The sequence below is a fragment of the Poecile atricapillus genome, chromosome 26 (genome assembly GCF_030490865.1).
Source record: "Poecile atricapillus isolate bPoeAtr1 chromosome 26, bPoeAtr1.hap1, whole genome shotgun sequence".
NCBI classification, from domain to species: domain Eukaryota; kingdom Metazoa; phylum Chordata; class Aves; order Passeriformes; family Paridae; genus Poecile; species Poecile atricapillus.
In genome coordinates this window covers 3,019,262-3,038,475 of record NC_081274.1, presented here as the reverse complement: position 1 = coordinate 3,038,475, position 19,214 = coordinate 3,019,262, and the positions used below count along the sequence as shown (strand labels likewise).

The 19,214-nt window shown below is 47.1% G+C and overlaps 4 pseudogenes; 1 reads left to right on the top strand and 3 right to left on the bottom strand.

Moving 5' to 3' along the window:
• LOC131588521 (zinc finger protein 850-like) overlaps nucleotides 1-19,214 on the top strand; it is a 497,145-nt pseudogene that overhangs the window by 289,626 nt on the left and 188,305 nt on the right.
• LOC131588505 (zinc finger protein 208-like) overlaps nucleotides 1-19,214 on the bottom strand; it is a 911,601-nt pseudogene that overhangs the window by 735,348 nt on the left and 157,039 nt on the right.
• Nucleotides 1-19,214, bottom strand: part of LOC131588510 (zinc finger protein 850-like) — an 88,119-nt pseudogene that overhangs the window by 12,126 nt on the left and 56,779 nt on the right.
• Nucleotides 1-19,214, bottom strand: part of LOC131588448 (zinc finger protein ZFP2-like) — a 122,427-nt pseudogene that overhangs the window by 102,901 nt on the left and 312 nt on the right.

The window sequence follows — 19,214 nt, the reverse complement described above, 5'->3', positions numbered from 1 at the left end:
ACTTGTTGGAGGACGCGGCCTCGTTTTTGTCCTGATTTTCCCGGCCGCATGTCCCTGTCCCTTTGCCCAACACTGGCGGAGGTGCTTGGAAGGTTCAGCCTTCCCGATCCGCCTGCTGCATGTCCTTTTTGTATAACATCCTGTGAAAAACGAGGTTCACATAATTTTTATAGAATTTAAAAGTTTAATAAAAAAACACTTAGGAGGAAAAAATAAAGTAAAGTATACAGATATGGCCGGGTGTCTCTGCATTCAGCCAAGAGAGCACACCTTACTAACAAAGGATTGTCCCTTAAAAACAGAATCCTACTACATATCCATAAATTCTCATACATATTCAGACATTCTTTTTAGGATCTTTGGTGTTCTTCTGTTTAGTTTTCTCTTGCCCCCTTCTCAATAGATCAATCTTCTTGGCACCATCGAGATTTACATTCCCTCATACCGGAAATGCAATAAATTCCTCCCCCCAGAGTTCTGGTCACTGCTGTCTTCATCTGGATAAGATAGTTTATAAAAGAAAAAAAGGTCTCCAGCTATCTTTTTCAGTCTTTGGGTTACACAAACAAAAGTAGTTTTTGTTTTAATGCTATGTCATAGCTTAACATACATGTATTATACCACTATTTCTAAGTTTCATTAATAACAGAAATAAAGAAGACTATATTATTACAGCGAAATTTTTTAATCTTATACATATAATATTCATTATAATACTTGTGAAAAGCCAATAATATGATACGCATTTATAACAATATCCCCCTTTTTTCTTTTCATGAATCATTTGGCTTGAGCAATATTTCTTGTCCTCTAGCCTTCATTATTCACTCGGTTTTTTTCCAAATTAATCTTGCTTCTTCAAGAGGATCTTCTATGTTGTTCTGTTTCTTTAACACCATAATTTTTTGTGCCGCTCTAGATGTAGTTAAGTTTGGATCTATAGGCATTGTTATCACTTGCATACTCTGAACTACTCTGGTGATTAGCTGAATAAAGCAGGGGATTAAACAAGGAAAAAATATCAAGCCAGTTGTAGCACACAAAAGGAAGAAGCCTGACTTTTTCCACCATTCTATTTCCAATAGATTATCCCACCAACTGCTTTTTAGTATTGGGTCCCATTTTTGAACTGGTACATGTGCTGTTTTTCTGATATCATTGACTATATCTAGAATGGCATCCCCATTGTCATCTATTTTTAAACAACAATCTGATGTATTAAATTTCCCACAAACACCTCCTTCTTCAGCTAACAAATAGTCTAAAGCCAACCTATTCTGATATATTGCAGCTCTGGTTTGACGTTGCTGAGTGGATATTAATTCTATTACCCGAGCAGTTTTATTTGTTATTACTTCTACAACTGCCTGGAGTCTTATGATGCGATTTAGTATAAATTGGGGTTCGGTATCCCCAACTCCCATCTTGTGCCCAGGTGGCTGGCCCATAGGTTTCCAATATGTGCTCAGGAGGCCATTTCTCATCTCCCCATTTTTGAAATCCTCCAATCTCCTCCCTTTTGCTTCTTTTTAGGTCCTCATATACTGGCGCTCCTAGTTTGTCTCCATTTGGTCCTGGCAGAAGAAAAAATCCTGGCTGTATAATTCCCAAAGTACAACTCCCTTTCCATCGTGGGGGGAGTTTTGGGTATGCTCTTTTTCCCCATATCCAAAATAAGCCATCTGGTGCTTTCCAAAAATCAATTTTCTGTTGATTTAAGTTGTCCCAGAGTTTGGAGATTTCAGGTATACTAAAGTAAGGATTCTTGCCTTTATTCTTACATTGAAACAGTTTAGTTTCATTATTATATTTGCAATCCCCTTCCTTTGTTTTTCTGGGAGCCCAGTACCAAGTTGGTTCATCTGGGATCCACCATGTGGAAGTTCCATTACTAACTTTATATCTCTTACAGGGAGTATTTCCTACTTCATTAAGGAAATTCCTCCCCGTGTGCCAGAGACATTCTTCTCCTATCACTGTTGAGCTTAAAATCCACCCTTCAGGACGGTTTTCTCTCTTTGTAATTGTCTGGTTCCATTTTAGGAGTTCAATTGGACCTAAGCTGCTGCCTTTCCGTGGCCATTCTTCTGATGTCAAAGCCCCTCCACATACCCAACAGTTAGTGATGTTAAGTTCCTTACTGATTCTCTCTCCCAACTCCACAAACTGTTTTTTTCCCAGTCTTGAGATATCTATTTCTTTTTCTAATTGTTGTTCTAGTTTTGTATACAAATCTTGAAGTGAAACTGACACAGGATTAGATTGCTGTGCTGGTTTTGCCTTTTTGCTTATCAGTTGTTCTTTTTCTAAATCTTGGGTTTTGCTCTCAATAACATATGTAAAACAAATCCATCTCTCCCCTTTTGGACATTCACTTTTTAACCTATTACCACTTGCTCCCAAATTTTCTGTAACCCAATATTTTTTCCCATTATGCATACAGTTACCTAGTTTGGATGGGTTATAACAGTGACTGTTGATACAGGTATGAGTGACAAAAAAGGAACCTCGATGTCTTTGCATATACAGCTTTCGGTAGCATTTATGGCTCGTGTTTGCTGGTATTCCAAAAGAGAAAAGACAAAAAATGAGTGCAAAAAAAGGAGTAACAGAGGTCTGGTTTGGCTTGTATTCCCACCTCCCATGCCTATGGGGTTGCTACCCATAGCAGGTGTATTGTATCTTCTTGGTGGCGACTACAGCGGCCAACCCGGTCTTGCCCTCTATTTCCTTATCAACTCCTTTTTGTCAGTTTCCAGGCAAATAGCTTTTGGCACTTCCTCTTTTTTAATTTCTCAGTAAATCCTTTTTGACACCTTTTAACAGTAGTTTCTCACCGTTTCTTAGGTATTTCCCACTCAACAGGCACTAGTAATCTCCCATCTGTAAAGCGAAAGTTATCATTTAAGTTATTCTTAATAGATTTGGTACACAGCACTTTCTGCAATGAGAGGCTTAACTTTGTGAACTACAATACTTATTTTTCTCTAATTTAAGTACTTATATTTAATCCAGCTAGCATGTCTCATACTGGGATGATTTAGACAAGGTATATGATGTGGCACTGATGGAAGTTGTGATTTTCTCCCCTCCTTTATACACATCACAGGCAAAAGCAAAAATATATGAGGATTTCCCGACCAAAACAGCCCCAGTCCTCCTGTTTGGGGTGGGAATTTTCCCCCCCCCCACCAAGGTGGATATCCAAGTCCCAGAACTTGTCCAGGCAGGACTTGAAATTACTGATACAGGCTTGCTCTTACTTCCCAGTTAGGCGTAATTCTTAGCTCATCCCTTGGATCATTTGGATTGTTTCAGTTCACTACCGCCGGTCTCTGTTCAAGAGTCCATTTGGTATCACTCGGTTTCGGTGTTATAGTCCGATCTTATTGGTGTGAATCCAACTTTACTCTTTGGTCCAGATTGCAGCTTCGCTGCCTTAGTTATCAGTAGTACCTGAAAGGGATTTCTTAGCAACACAGGGAAAGTGAAAACATCACATCAAACAAAATTTAACAGTAAACATAGGAGCTAATCTCTTTCTGTGAGTTCAAATTAGTTAAACAAGAAAGGCTAGGTTAGTTTTGACTTCAAATCCTTTTAGCTCTTTTTTTAAAATCTCTGACTTCTGAGGAAGTCAAAGGGGCATTTACAAATCCCGTATTTCCCCCTCCCATTGGGACTTCTCGTAATGGGAATAAACTAGTAGCCTTTCTGTATTGTTTTGGGGAGGAGTCAGGGGAAACCTTTTGAACTAAGCTTCTTGTATTTTGGTATGGTACCTCTCCGTTACGGGAGAAATTCTTTAGGAGCGCTGCGTCCATGGCAGAGGTTGATGGGATGGTGAAGGCAGGGATCCGTCCCGCCGCTGAGTCCTCCAAGGGGGGCCGTAGGCAGGAACTGGTACCGGAACCACCGAGAGAGCGGAGTCTCTCGGCAGAAACCAAAGCGGGGCGTGGACAGTCTGCAGGTGTCTGCTGGGGCAGGAGCAGCGGTGCCCAGCGCAGCCGGCACGGACACAGCCACCGGGGCCGGGATGGCCGGGGCAGCTGCGGGAAAAGTGACTGAGGATGGGACAGCGGGGGTGCCCAGTGCGGGCACAGCAGCCGGGGCTGGGGCAGATGGAACCCCCGGCAGGGCCGGCGGGGTGCCCAGTGCGAGCCACGCGGCTGCAGCCGGGGCAGGCGGGACCCCCAGCGGGACATCTGCAGCAGGCGGGGGCCAAGCAGGAGAGGAGGGGGGAACACTTCTAAAGGGTCCCAGCTTTTCTCTTTCTTTTTTTCTTCTTGTTTCATCTTTGAGATTTCTGATATTTCTAGAATTTTTACTCTCTCAGAGTTTGTGTCCCCCATCCAGCATGCTGCATATTCTTTCTCCTCTGCATTAAACGGTTCTTTTGAATTTACAAACACGTTTAAGGCCTGACAAATCCAAGTTTCAAAAGAACCATATCTAGGCCAACAAACGTGGTCAGATCTTACTTCCTTGTTTGCCCATTCAATCATGCAAAAATTAATCATCTTTACTCTATCCTTTTCCCTTGTACTTGGGGTAATATCCCAATTAGCTAACATAACTCCCAAAGGGCTATCTTGGGGTATTTCTTCTAGCAATTTCTTTTTACCTTTGTTTTTCCCCAAACCCGACTTACTGGTTTTCTGCCCCTTTTTTTTTTTTTTTTTTTTTTAATCAATTTATTTCTACCAACCCAAACACTACCTTCTTCCCCACCTCTTCCCAGGCACTGAAAACCCTTTTTCTTAACAATACAATATTATACAATACCATACAACACAATAAACTTTTCCCCCCCCAAAAAAAATAAAATTAAACATAGATTCAACAACATTTTCCTTCCTCCATTTCCACCCGCTCTTTTTATTTCTTTGTCTCTTCTCTGCTCTTCCTGAAATCTTACACTTTAAACCAGAAAAAAAACCAAAACAGCTCACTATCACAAATGCTTACTCACAATCTCACAAAAAAATTGTCTTGGGGCTTAACAAAACAAAAGCTATAACTACAGGGTGCCTCCCCCCATTCCCCTTTAATTGCGACTAACACCAGCACCACTCTGCATTCTACTTGCACATCTGGCTTTAGAAAGAGCTCTCTGATAGCCTCACACCAGTCCTTAACCCCTCACCACAACACAAACAACCTAATACAGTCCACTTCCTTCTGAACAAACCAAAATCAACTATTTAAAATAACAATTACACATTTACTTACTCACATTCACTCACGTCTATTTTACTCACTCTCACTCATTTTTACTCAAAGCTAAACAACAATAAAATACGTTTTATTTTCAAGTTACTGATATCTTCCCGTGGGTATTATAAGGCCTTGGATGTTTTAGGTTTCTTTGCTGTACCCCTCAATCCAGCACTGTTAACCCCGGATGCTCTTGGCTGTACCCCTCAATCCAGCACTGTTAACCCTGGATGCTCTTGGCTGTACCCCTCAATCCAGCACTGTTAACCCCGGATGCTCTTGGCTGTACCCCTCAATCCAGCACTGTTAACCCCGGATGCTCTTGGCTGTACCCCTCAATCCAGCACTGTGTTGGGGATCCCCGCTTTTATCCCGTTTTCCCAGTGGATTGTGCCAGGAAAACCCTCGGCTCCCTTTCCCGAGGGGCTCACCCCTCCCCTGAGACCCAGTCCCAGTGACCCCGGGGATATTTTGCAACCCCCCGCTTTCCGCTCCCCCAAAGATTACTTACAATCCGTTTTCTTCTTTGGGTCTTCATGCACAAGAATTATGGAGCAAATACCGCGGTTTAGGGAGCCTTTTCCCTTTCCTTTGCTTTATTTCTTCTCCTTCTTGTCCTCGGGGTATTTACCTGCAGCCACTGCTGACTCACACCAGGGGAAACGGAGCGGGGTCCGCTGAACTCAGCAGGGTGCGCGCTTTTTCCCACTCAGGATCCCTCGGTGCTCTTCAGAGGCGAGGTGTTTATCCTGGACAAAGAGCCCCCAATTGTGAAAAACGAGGTTCACATAATTTTTATAGAATTTAAAAGTTTAATAAAAAAACAATTAGGAGAAAAAAATAAAGTATACAGATACGGCCGTGTGTCTCTGCATTCAGCTAAGAGAGCACACCTTACTAACAAAGGATTGTCCCTTAAAAACAGAACCCTACTACATATCCATAAATTCTCATACATATTCATACATTCTTCTTAGGATCTTTGGTGTTCTTCTGTTTAGTTTTCTCTTGCCCCCTTCCCAATAGATCAATCTTCTTGGCACTGTTGAGATTTACATACCCTGATACCAGGAATTCAATAAATTCCTCCTCCTCAGACCTCTGGTCACTGCTGTCTTCATCTGGATAAGATAGTTTACAAATGCAGGAGTTCTCTAGCTATTTTTCCTCAGTCTTTGGGTTATACAAACAAAAGCAGTTTTTATTTTAATACTATGCCATAACCTAACATATATGTATTATACTACTATTTCTAAATTTCATCAATAACAGAAAAAAAGAAAACTATATTAATACAACAAAATTTCTCATTCTTATACACATAACATTCATTTTAATATTTATGAAAAGCCAACAATATAAAATGTATCTATAACACTGGGCAAGATATTAACCCTTTCAATACAGAGATGAGACCTACAAACCTTGTTCATCTCTCCAGGGACAGAAAAGGACAGAGTAACAACATGCAAAAAAACCCAACATTAAAACATCAAAGTCAGTAAACAAAAAAGACAAACCTTAGATAGAAAAAAGATGAAAAAATGGCAACTGAAACTAAAATATTATTATAGTAAAGCCATAGAAATAAACAATGATATACTAAAACATCTCCTTTAATTCATGAAAAAAAAGTATAAAAAAATAAAGTATACAAATTGTAAATGTAAGGAAAAGCATCCATTAATGAAACCAAACAAATGTTAAAGTAACTGTAATCCCATAAAAAGTTTGAACAGAAAAATAAATAAAAACAATAAAATGCCCTTTGCCTCCAGGGAGAGAAGAAGAAACCTTCTGTTTCCAAAGATGATCACAAAAACAGAAGAAGAAAACATTTTCCTTCAAACAACTCATCCTTAAAATAACACCCCATGAATTCATAACCCATAGACACACCTCTAGGAGGGCTGTAAAAATGAGAAAAATGTCACGATAGAAAAAATTTTTCCCAGATGGCTGCTCTTTGTAAAAATAAAAAACCACAAAAAACCTGTTTCTTGTAAAAAGGTCTCCATGATACAATAAGAAAAGACTCCTCTCCCTACAAAAACTAATAAAAAACTCTTGTGTAATGAATACTGTTTAAACATCCCAAGTTCTATCTCTATGCTGTCAGTTTAAAAAAAAAAAAAACCACAAAAGTTATTCAGGAGAAGAAAGGCGTTCTGAAAGTTTTATTCTCGTATCTCATTCTTGTAGTCCTGTTAATAAAGTTTCTTTAATCCTTTTAACTTTTAAGCCTGTTTTGCCCTTCTCCTAATCCATATCTCACAGTGAGAAATGAGTAAGTGCCCTGGAGATTTCAGCCAGTGCTAAACCCATCACATTATTTAGTGCTTTAGCCAAAAAACTCAAATTAGCGAATCTCAGCCACTGCACCAGGCTGAAGCTGAGGATCCCCAGCCAAGCTCAGAGGGAGGAGAACACAGCATTTGTGGGATCCTTTCCAGTCTGACTTGCTTTAGCTGCACCCTGGGGGAGGAGAGAGCAGGAGAAGGGTTGGCTGAGTCCTCTCCCCTCTGCCTTGCCCTTCTCTGCTGGATCCTCAGTTCATCCCACACCCACCCCAAGACTCCATCCCCATCCTACTGGTGCTGACGGGATTAAAGGAGATAAAGAGGAAAAACCCAAAAATGTAGAGAGGAGAGAAAAAGAGAAGTTTAAATGCAGCTTAAATATGAAAGAAATACATGTGTTAGTGACTGCTGAGAGTTCAAAGGGAGCTGAAGGGTTTGTGAAGGGACAGGAGCCCGTGAAGGGCTCAGGAGCTGCTGCTGCTGCCGGGAGGGAGGAAATGCACCAATGGCTCCCAGCAGAGTCTGTGCTTTGAGGCTCTTTCCCAAACAGCTGCAGGAGGGAAAGCAGCTGAGTTTGGAGGAAGAGTTTTCTGCTGAGGTTTCCTGTTTGGAGCTGTCACAAGCTTGAGCTGCTCAAGGGAAAGGCGGCTCTGCTTCCAGCAGGGCCCAACTGCACGGGAGCACAACTTGGTTCCCTGGCCCTGAGCCAACGGGCAGCAGCAGCTTCTGTTCCCTCCTGGCTCTTGTGTCATTTCCAGCAGCACAAGACACACCAAGAAAAGCTCCTCCAGAACATGCCATGATCAACACAACCTGATTTCATTGCATGAAGGAGCTCTGACAGTCCCACGGGCTCAGGTTTGTTTGTCAGTGAACAGAGCAGGGAAAAGCACAGCCACATTCCCTGCACAGGGAATTCACAGGAGGAAAGTGCAGCACTGGAGGATGTGCTTGGATACAACGTTCCCACGGCAGTTTTGGGGATAAAATCGTCAGGAGAGAGAAAAGAAAAAGTCCTACCAAGGGTGGGCTGGGGAGGGCTGGTGCTTCCCGGGAGGCTCCCGAAGCTCAAGAGGACAAAGCCCAGACCTTGTCCAAGCTCCGAGCTGGGTCTGAGCCAGAAACCAGGGGGTGGCAGAGCCATTGCTGCTGAAGGGCTTCAGATTGCCAAAGCTAAAGTGTCCAGTATCAAGGAACAACTTGAGGTTACGGAATTCCCAGTGCCCACGTTCCATCCCCTCATTTCAAGCTGAAAGCGGAGCTCCACTTGTGACTCTGCTTTTTAATAATGAATGTAAAAATTCAACAAAATTCCCTTAGAAAGACCCCATGAAAGTTCACACTGTGAGAGCTCACTCGAGGCAGCCCCAACTCCTGCCCTGGTTCAGTCCCTGTCAAGCCCACTGTGCTTTCCAGCTGCTTTGCTCCAGTTCCTCCCAAATCACCATGAATTCCACTGAACTGAAACAAATCCAAGTCCTCGTGGGTCGGGACAAGGGCAGGGAGAGGTCCCTCCAAACCTCCCTGGGAATCACCCCAGAGCCCTCAGCCTTCCTTGTGTTCATCCCTGAGACCTCCTAGTGGCTCCCGTGGCTCTCCCAGTCCATCCCAGCCTCTCCCAGTCCATCCCCGTCACCCCAAATGCCCCCCTGATCCATCTCGCCTCTCGTGGATCCCCTCGCCCCTCAGCCAATCAGAGCGCGTCTCTCTGATGACTCATCAGTTGCCGGGCAGATCCACACAGCTGAGAGCCCCGCACTGGACTCGGCCTCCCAGTGCCGCGCACTTCATTCCCAGTCCCTCCCAGTGCCACCACAGTCCCTCCCAGTGCCACCACAGTCCCGCCCAGTGCCACCACAGTCCCGCCCTGAGGCCCCAGAGTCACCACCACTACTTTTTAGCCCATTCCCAGACTATTCCGAGTTCATTCCCACTTCACTCCCAGACCTACAAACCCTCTTCCTGTCTCCCAGTGTCCACTCTCATCTCTTTCAGTGTCACCCCAGTCCCTCCCAGTCCATTCCCAGTCCCTCCCAATGCCACACCACTCCTCACCCATCTCTCCCAGTTCCCTTCCAGCTGATCCCAGTCTGTCTCTGCTCTCCCCCAGTGCCCCCATCGTGTCCATCTCGCTGGTGCCCTCGAGCTCCCAGCCCGGCCCCGGCCGCCTGCTCTGCTCCCTGATGGATTTCTCCCCTGCCCACATCCAGCTGAGCTGCTCCCAGGGCCAGCAGCAGCTCTCGGGCCACGTGCTGGCCACTGCCGTGCTCCCCAGCGGGGACTGGAGCCAGCAGCTCCTGGTGCTGCTGGAAACCGCCCCCGGCAATGCGGGCTCAGCTCCAGCTGCCAGGTGGAGCACGTCAGCCTGGAGCACCCCCTGAGCCGGCACTGGGGCACGGCCCGGCCCCCACAGCGCCGGGGGCAGCGGGGGAGGCACTGGGGGGACCCAGAGGGGGATTGGGGTGTGCTGAGAGGAACTGGGAGGGAGTTTGAGATAGACTGGTTTAAACTGGGGAAGGGATTGAGGTGCTTAGGATGGCTGGGAAGGGGTTTGAAGGATGTTGGGGAGGGTGGGATGGGGTTCTGGGGTCCTGGTGGACCCTGGGAGGGAGTTTGGGGGTGCTGGGTGTCACTGGGAGGGATTTGAGTGAGCCTGGAGGAGATGGAAGGAGATTGGGGATTGGAAAGCAGGGATTTGGATTAGGTTGGTTGTGCTGGGAAGAGACTGGGAGGAGTCTTGATGAGTCCTGGTGGGGCTGGAAGGGACTGGGAGAGGGTTTGGAGGTCCTGGGGCAGTGGGGAGAAATTGGGAGGGGGCTGTGGGATCCTGAGAGGAACAGGAGGGGCTCTGGTGGGTCCTGGGGAGGCTGGGAAGAGACTGGCAGTGATTTACCAAAATAGCAATATTGATCCAGTATCAATATCAATCTGTTAATGGACAAAAAACCTCTCCAACAGTTTAAAGTTACAAAGTGGATGTTTAATCACAGCACTGGGTGAGTATGGGAATCCCCTTAATACACACTGCAAGTTGACAAAAGCTTCCAGTGTCTACTTATTTACAATAGTCTTAAATATCTAAAATACTAATACATGTGCATAATGCTAACACTTCCCATTCCCCACTTTGGATTAAAATGCACTGTAATGATTTTAAAATGTCATAACACCTGCCTGGTTGGCTTCATAATTTGAGGTGGGGGTCGTTTTGGTGAGGAGTCATCAAGAGATGAAAAAAAATTGCTCTTCCTCACTGATCTTTCTACCTTTACAATGGTTGACATTACAAATGACATTTGGTTCAACTCCAATTTCCTCCCTTGTGACGTTTAAATGGGTTTCCAAATGTAAGGTCTGTGATCTTCCTGAGCTGATTTATCAGTTTCTCTTTTCTCATTATAAGCACAGCTGAACAAACATACAATGACAAGCAATTTTTTACCTAAGTCTAAGATTCATTATCTCAAATCCTGCTTCTCACTTAATCAATAACTCTAACTAGTTCCAGCAAGGCCTATCTCTAGCTAAGATCCCTAATTTTTCTAAAATTCATCAGTTTTTAAAATTAGTGACTGCAAAGGAGGTTTCAGAGGGTCCTGGGTGGGCTGGGGGAGACTGGGAGGGAGCTTGGAGAGGCTTAGGGTGTCTGTGAGAGGTTTTGAGGTTCCTGACCTCTGCAAATGCCCCAGGGATGCCGTGAAATGCCACCTGCAGCAAGATGCTGATGGGGATCGGGGGCTCCATGTTGGGCTTCACCTTCCTGGTGCCGGGGCTCAGCTTCTACCTGAGCAAAAAGGTGAGAGGGGGTCCTGGGGATTGTGTCCTCCCTCGCCAGAGTGTGTGTGCTCCCGCCAGGGACCCCCACTGCCCAGTGACCCCCTTTTCTCTGCCCACCGAGCTCCTGATGCAGTGGAAAAAAGTTCTCTATGATTGAAAGTCAACAAATCCACTCTCCTCAAGGAATACCCATTGTCATTCTGTATCCTGTTGGATTTTCATTCCCCTGCTTTCATCCAGGTGCCCACAAGGACACAGGAAGATGTGGAGCCTCCCAGCCAGGTGTCTTCCCAACACGGATCACCAGGACCACGGATCACCAGGGCTCTGCCCAACGGGGGTCACTGGGGATCATCCAACGCCGATCCTCCCATGGGGGATGGAGCTGGAGCAGCGCACGAAGCTCTTCCTGCACTCGGGGCACTCGCAGGGCTTCCCTTACTGGTGCCTCCGTTGGTGTTGGGTCAAGGTTGAGCTCCTGGAGAAGCTCTTCCCACACTGGGGACACTCGTAGGGCCTCTCCCCAGTGTGGATGCGCCGGTGGATGGTGAGGTTGGAGTTGCGGTTGAAGCCCTTCCCGCAGTCAGGGCAGCGGAAGGGCCTCTCCTCTGTGTGAATCCGCTCATGTACGAGGACATCAGAGCTGGTCTGAAACCTCTTCCCACACTCGGGACACTCGTAGGGCCTCTCCCCAGTGTGGATGCGCTGGTGTGCTCTCAGATTGGAGCTCCTCCCAAAGCTCTTCCCACATTCCAAACAGCTGTAGGGCCGTTCCCCAGTGTGGATCACCTGGTGTCTCATCAGGTAAGATGTGCTGGTGAAGCTCTTCCCACATTTCCCACACTTGTAGGGCTTTTCCTCAGTGTGGATCACCTGGTGGCGGAGCAGGTCAGAGCTCCACCTGAAGCCCTTCCCACATTCCAAGCACTTGTGGGGCTTCTCCCCCAGCTCTGAGCTCTGGCTGGATCTCTGGCCATGCTTCTGGCACTGGGGGGATCTTTGCTCCTCATAGCTCCCTGGGCTGGGTTTGCAGCCCCTCCTCATGCGGGATCTCTGGGGCTTTTTCTCCTCTTCCATCTGGACATGGTTTGGGAATGAAAATTCCCGGTTAGGAGGAAAAAAACAAGAGGAGAGCGTCTTGGACTGGGGTTTCCTCCTTGTCCAAGTTCTTCTCAGGAAGTCATTGGGGATTTTGTGCCTGTAAGAATCTAAGAATCTCCAAAACACCAAGTTTCAGCCCAAATATCCTCCACATATCAAAACACTGATCAAAAACTACCCAAACACCAAATTCAGGCAAAACCTCCTCCAGAACAGAAAGATTCAGCCCCTGCAAAAAGACAGAGCACCAACATTTAGCCCAATAAAACTCAGAAACACCAAGATTCAGCACAGTGAAAATCATGGATCCCCCTCTCCAGTCTCCTGCTGACTGTGGGCAGGGAAACACTCCTGGGACTGCACATACAGGGAGGGAGGAACCTTGTGTTTCTTCCACGTCCTGCTCTTCCTTCTCATGTGTCCCAACTCATCCTCACACTCCTCCTCCTCCTTCTGCACAACCCCAGGTACATAATTTCACCGTTTTGCTCTTCAACCCTGCTTCTCCTTCCCTTCTCCTCCAGCCCCCAGGCCCAGCACCCACTGCCGCCTCCCTCTTCCCCCCCAGTCCCACAGCATCCCACCGCAGGGGCACGGATGGAGCTGGGCCAGCTCGGCCTGGGGCAGCGCTGGGCTCTCGGCCGCTTCCGCCCGCACTCGCTCCCCACTGCAGCCGCTCCCGCCACCACAGCGCGGGGGGGCCCGGCCTTGGCGCTCCCCCCTCCCACCTCCCCAAATTCCCCTCAAGGGGGGCGCCAAGGCCTGGGAGGGGCACAGGTGGGCTCCAGGTAGGACCATTGAGGGAAGAAAATGGAATGTTAGAAGGGCATCCTGGACAAAGGGATGATGACCCCAAAATATCTCTCAAGGGTCCCTTGGGAGCATGTGGAGGTCGTTTGCACATTCTCCCAGAGGGAATTAAGGACATGGACACCCAGGGGGGCAATAAGGGAAGTCCAGAAGGGATTTAGACAACAGGGGATGGATGGTGTTGGTGTGCTGGGAAGGGATTGGCTGAAGGGGAGTGTGCAGGAATGTGCTTAAGGCAAGAAGCAGCAGGAGGAATCTATGGGGTAAGAAAAAGGATGATGGAAAGGAAAAGGAAGAGAAAAATACTGAGGATTGGGATATGTTTCAGAAGGGTCTTATCCTCAGAATTACCCAGCTGACTCAGATCTTTTGTATCCCAGTTTTCCAGGACAGGAAAACAAGGAGGTCAGGATTTCAGGGGGTTTCTCTGAGCTGGGAGCGGCAGGAGCGGGCGCAGAGCTGCGGCACCGGGAGCACGGGCTGGGGGCCTGTGGGGAGCTGTGGGGCCGGGCCGGGGCTGTGGGGCAGCCGGGGCTCAGCGCCGGGCGCTGCCTGACCCCAGCACCCCCCGGGCAGGGCCGGCAGTGGCCCCCGGCCCCCAGGAGGCTGCGGGACGCCCCGGCCGCTGCCCGGCCCCGTGGAGCTGCCGGCCCTGCCCGCCGGGGGGGCCGCCTTTGGACACTGCGGCAGGACAGGGACCGGCTCTGGGATACGGGCTGGGGAGGGGAGCCTCAGCACAGCCAGCACCAGGAAGGAACAGCTCAGAAATGGGGATTAGACCTGCAAGGATCCACATGATCTTTTAAGCATTTTGTGCTGAGTCCCTGCAGAAAGGAAGGATTTTGCAGAAAGCTCAGCAGCTGCCACACGATGAGCACCCACAGGCACTGAGGGGGGCTGCAGCAGGGCCACAAGAAGCCCCTGCAGCACTTGCTCCCAAAGGCTCAGCAGCTGAATGCAGCAAGGGATGAGCAAAAGGCCAAGCTGAAGGCAAAGGCCATGGCACACTTCCTACAGCCCCTGAGGGATCAAGCCCAGGGCCCAAGGGGGCCCCAGCACCCAGGGGACACCCTCGGCCACAAGCACCTGGCACAGGCATTGCCCTCCTGGCCAGGGGACAGCCCACCCAAACAGCCCCTGGCAAGGAATCAGCCTTCCAGCTGCAGGGCACAAGGACACTGCAAGCACAGACAGGAGCACCCTCAGCACGAGCAAGTCCAGCCCTTGATGGACACGGATTCTTAGCGCTCTCACAGCTCCCATTCCACCAGGGACCCACCACACTGCAGCCCTTGGGAACATCCAGGGTGGCTCTGGATCCAGAGGAGACCTTTCCTGATGGACACAGGGGCCTCTCCATCCACTCGGAATCTTACACCTAAGGGGGGAAAATTTTTAAGGAATATTTTAATTATTAAGGTAATAAGCAGGAAAAATAAGCGTGTGTGTTGTATTCAGCCACTATTATCAGATATGGGGGATGAGTTTAAAATGCAGGAATTTTTATTTGCTCACAGTTGTGATTGTAATTTACTGGGAAGGGATTTGATGGCTAAATGGGGAATGCAAATTACTGTTGCAAAAGGTGATACAGAGGCTGGTTCTGTTGTACCTCTGTGTCAAATGTCTGGCAGAGCCACGGCTGAAGTGAACCCACAAGTGTGGGCAGCCCCAGGGAAATTGGCAAAATTAGATATGGAGCCTCTCCAAATTTCCCTGAAGCAACCAGGACAGGAGGTGTCAAAAAGCAATCCCCTGTTCCAAGGGAGGGAAGGAAGGGCTCACAGCCTGTCTGTGAGTCCTGCTCAAGGCACGGCTTTGGGAACCAGGGATGGCTCCCTAGAATGCTCCTATCCTGCCAAACAAGAAATCCAATGGAATCCACAGAATGCTGCAGGACCCAAGAATAAGAAATAAGATGATGAAACCGAGGCACCCCACACTCTCAGATCCTTACACCATCCTCAACCAGGTGCCCCCCTCACACTGCTGCCATTCAGAACTTGATGCAAAAGATGCTTTCTGGGGATCTGCCCACTTCCAGAGGATGCAAACAGAATTCTGCCTTGGGCTGGCAACAAGAGGTAGAAGGGAAAATGCTCAAGACATGGACGGTCCTTCTGCAGGGATGCACGGAAGCACCGGCCTGACTGGGGCAAGCCTTGCAGGAAATATCAAAGGAATTGACCTCACCCCCAGGGACTGGCTTAATGCAGGATGTGGATGACTTGATCCAGTCAGGAGGACAAGGAGAAGAGGCAGAGGAAACCTCTGTGAAATGGCTTCATTTTCAGGCAAAAAAGCAGCTTTGAGTGTCTGAAAAAAACCTCCAAATGGAAGAGAAAATGTTTAAATATTTGAGACCTATTTTGACTGAAGGCCTGAGGGGAATTGACTCAGACAGGGTCCAGGTTATCTCAGAAATAACATTTCGCAGGACTAAAATGGAGCTGGTACAGTTCTTACAATTAACAGGGAATTGCAGGAGCTGGACTGAGGAGTCTTTGCTCTAGCCTGAGCATTGCATGAATATTTTTCCCCCCAGATAGCCTCAATGTTATGGAGTACATATAAGAAAGAGAAGAAAACTTAACAAAATGAAAAAAATAAAATGGTTGATGCCCTATCCATGGCTCTTCCAGACTCAGAAATCTGAATTGCAAGGGAATATTAAACAGGCCACCCCTGAGCCTGCACTGAAGGCAACGCAGCAGCAGCCAGGGCTCCCCAGCAGGGGAAGCCCCTGGGCCTGCCCACAGATCCTCTGCTCAAATCCTCGGCCTGGGCACCCTCCTTTGCCATCTCCAGCCACTGCGGGACAATCCTTGCTCTCACTCTTGCAGCTTCAGCCCTTTCTGTGCCTGCCCTCGCCACAGCTGCTGGGGAAGGCACCGGGACAATTCCACTCTGCCTCTCAATTACACTCACACTCTGCCCTGCCTGGGATTAGCTGCTGGCAAAATAGACCAACTTTAAAATGGCTTCAAATCTTATTTCTCTAAAGGGACTTGGTTTGCATTTGTCTTGGGGAAAGGAAATTTAAAGGTGTCTTTTAAGGGATGTTCCAGCACTCAGCAGAGATGAAATTAACATCTCAACAGACTGGGAATAGCCCAAAAGATTCCCCCCCAAGATAACGACCATCAACAAAACATCAACACCCAGCTGCAAACATCAACCAACATCCACCCCAGACACTGCCCCAGGCACAGCTGGAGACACCTGGTCTGGAAAAGGCTGAGCAGGAAATCCAGGAGTGCCCACCTAATTCACATCACAGGCACAGAAATCCGGCTGCAACAGGAAACCAGATCCTAAGAACTCCACACCTTCAAACCAATGAACATTAAACCAAGGGATTTCTATGGGGTCAGACTGTATAAAGTTTTGGAAAAATCTAGTCAAACTCATGTGTCATGGAATGATTTTCTCTGCACACCCAGCCTAAGTGTGCATGAAATTATTCCTGTTGCACATCCTGACCAGAATCAAGTAACACCTTATTTCTCTAAAGACACTGTTAAAGAGGTTTTGCTTTTCACAGTTTCAGTGAATACTGTTAGAATAATTTTTCACTGTTCACACTGTTAGAATAATTTTTCATAATAATTTTACTTCTATATTGTTCGTTCTGTTTGGGACAATGTTGTGAGAATCACTTTTTAATTTTAGCAGAAGAAAAAGAAAACACTTGATTGCTTTGTAATTTTTCTTTTTATGTTTGTGTGTGGTTCGTAGTGATGGCAAAATGATGGTATGGGTTATCTTATGTTCACCTTTAAGCTGCATTTTGAAAAACTAGAAGAGCTTTAAAGGTGACCCTTTAACTCATAAACCGTTAATAGAATATTTTTTGTCACAAAAAGAAAAGGACCAAAGGCACCAGCAGGGAATTGGGGAGAACATTTGAATCACCCACAGCTGCCCTGGAAGAGAAGATTTGTTCCAGGCAGCCAGGAGAGAAGCTTTAGAAATGCAAATTAACACTGATGGCCCAAAGCCTGCACAATGGGCCAGGGGCTTCCTGCCTGCAGGAGGAATTGGAATAATTCCCTCTGTCCCTCAGCCCAAGCTCTGCCTGCTTGCACAGATGGAATTTGCACAGCTAAAGGCACAGCCCATTGTGAGGATATCTGACTCTGCAACACAAATTGGTTAAGCTGCAAAGGAAAATAGAAAATGGAGAATGTTGTGAAAACTTCACTAAAACAAGTGGGGGGGAATCATCCCTGTCCCCACTCCAACATGTGCTGTCACTGTCTATGTTATATAGGCTGTATCAGACCACTGGGGTTTATTTGCTACCACAAGTTCAAAGAAATCAGTTGGGAATCCAAGTATGTGATGATTTAATGAGAGAAAAGCTGACAATTGATGCAGCCCTGGCTGGAGTGAAACAGAAATTAAAAATTAGGAAATAAACACAAAGAAATGCTTGACTAAAAGGGGGGTTTGACAAAAACCATACCCTGACACTCTGATCCACAAGAACAAGAAAAGAGTCAGACTGCAAGGTAAGATAAGGAGCTGGAATACACAAACAAGATGCAAAGACAAAGGCACCACAAGATAAAGGAGATTCTTCAGACCCTAAGCCGGAAAGAACAGATTTAAAGTTCCAAAAGGTGGACAGAGGAATGAAAGGGGCATGGAGTTAATTGTAATATGAAGTGAGGACAAGCAGAGTTAAAAAATGAATATGTAATAGGCGTATCTTGTAAACCTAGTCTGAAAAAGATAAAAAGAGAAAACCAAATCACAAAGGTGTCCATGCTTTTCGGAGGAGATATCCCCCATCCACCTCAGTGCTGAATAAATTCATACCTACTCTTATAACTACTCTGCGAGTTATAGAGCTCTTTTTATTTCGCATATCCGGAGGGAGCACCCAAAACTGGGGAAAAGATGAACGACCACCAGAACAAATCCTGCAATACCATGGACCAGACCCCAGGAACCCTGATGAATTCATTATCAGGTACCAGAGAAACCATTTATCATTTTAATGGCATAATTAGATTACAGGATGTCATTGAAATAATAACCAACCACACAGCTCCAGCTCCTGACCTTCCCCCACACCAATCCACTCAGATGAGGAACACAACATTTCACCATGGGATGGGATCACATTATCTTTTAGCAGAAAATCGAGGCAGAGTTTGTGGAAAAGTTAAGTAACTCAAAGTACTCTTGGCAAATAGACAGCAATGGAAAAGTAGTAAAACAGTTTAAAAAGGAAATAAAAAAGCAGCTCATGTACTTGTCCAAACGTGGAAAGGATAGAAATGGGACACGGTTTTTTGCTTCCCTGGCAGACCATGGGTGACACAAATGCTGTTTCTCCTCTCATGTGCTACAGCAACTCTCATCTTTTTACCATGCACCACACCTTGCTGAGTGCAGCTCATTCAGCAGCTGAGCAAGGGGATGCAGGTGGCAGCCAGGCCTCCTGAGCCACAAACGGCTACAAAAGGACAGAGAATGAGGGCACTGAGAGCAATCCCAAAACCAAAGAACACCCAGGAAGAAAAAACAGAGGCAATGAGTGAATCTGCTTGGAGATAGGGCCAGGGACTTGTACATAAGGAAACACTGGGAGAAACCACCAGTTTCAGTAAATGTTACTAATTGACAAGGACTGCTGCTCAGACCAAGTCCCAACACATTCCTCAACTTCCAGAAGAACAAACACTTCACAGAGCCAGGAATATCGGATGTTATACAAAAAGGACATGCAGCAGGCGGATCGGGAAGGCTGAACCTTCCAAGCACCTCCGCCAGTGTTGGGCAAAGGGACAAGGACATGCGGCCGGGAAAATCAGGACAAAAACGAGGCCGCGTCCTCCAACAAGTGGAGAGAGCGCACGGCAAATGGCCCATGGCCTCTCCCTTTGGGCAGCAATAAAGTCACTTGCACACCACTCCTCTGGCTCCTTGGGCCACACAAACCTCTGGCGCCGGGAATTTTCCCGCCCAGCCCCGGGCACAGCGCAGCCACCTCCGGCC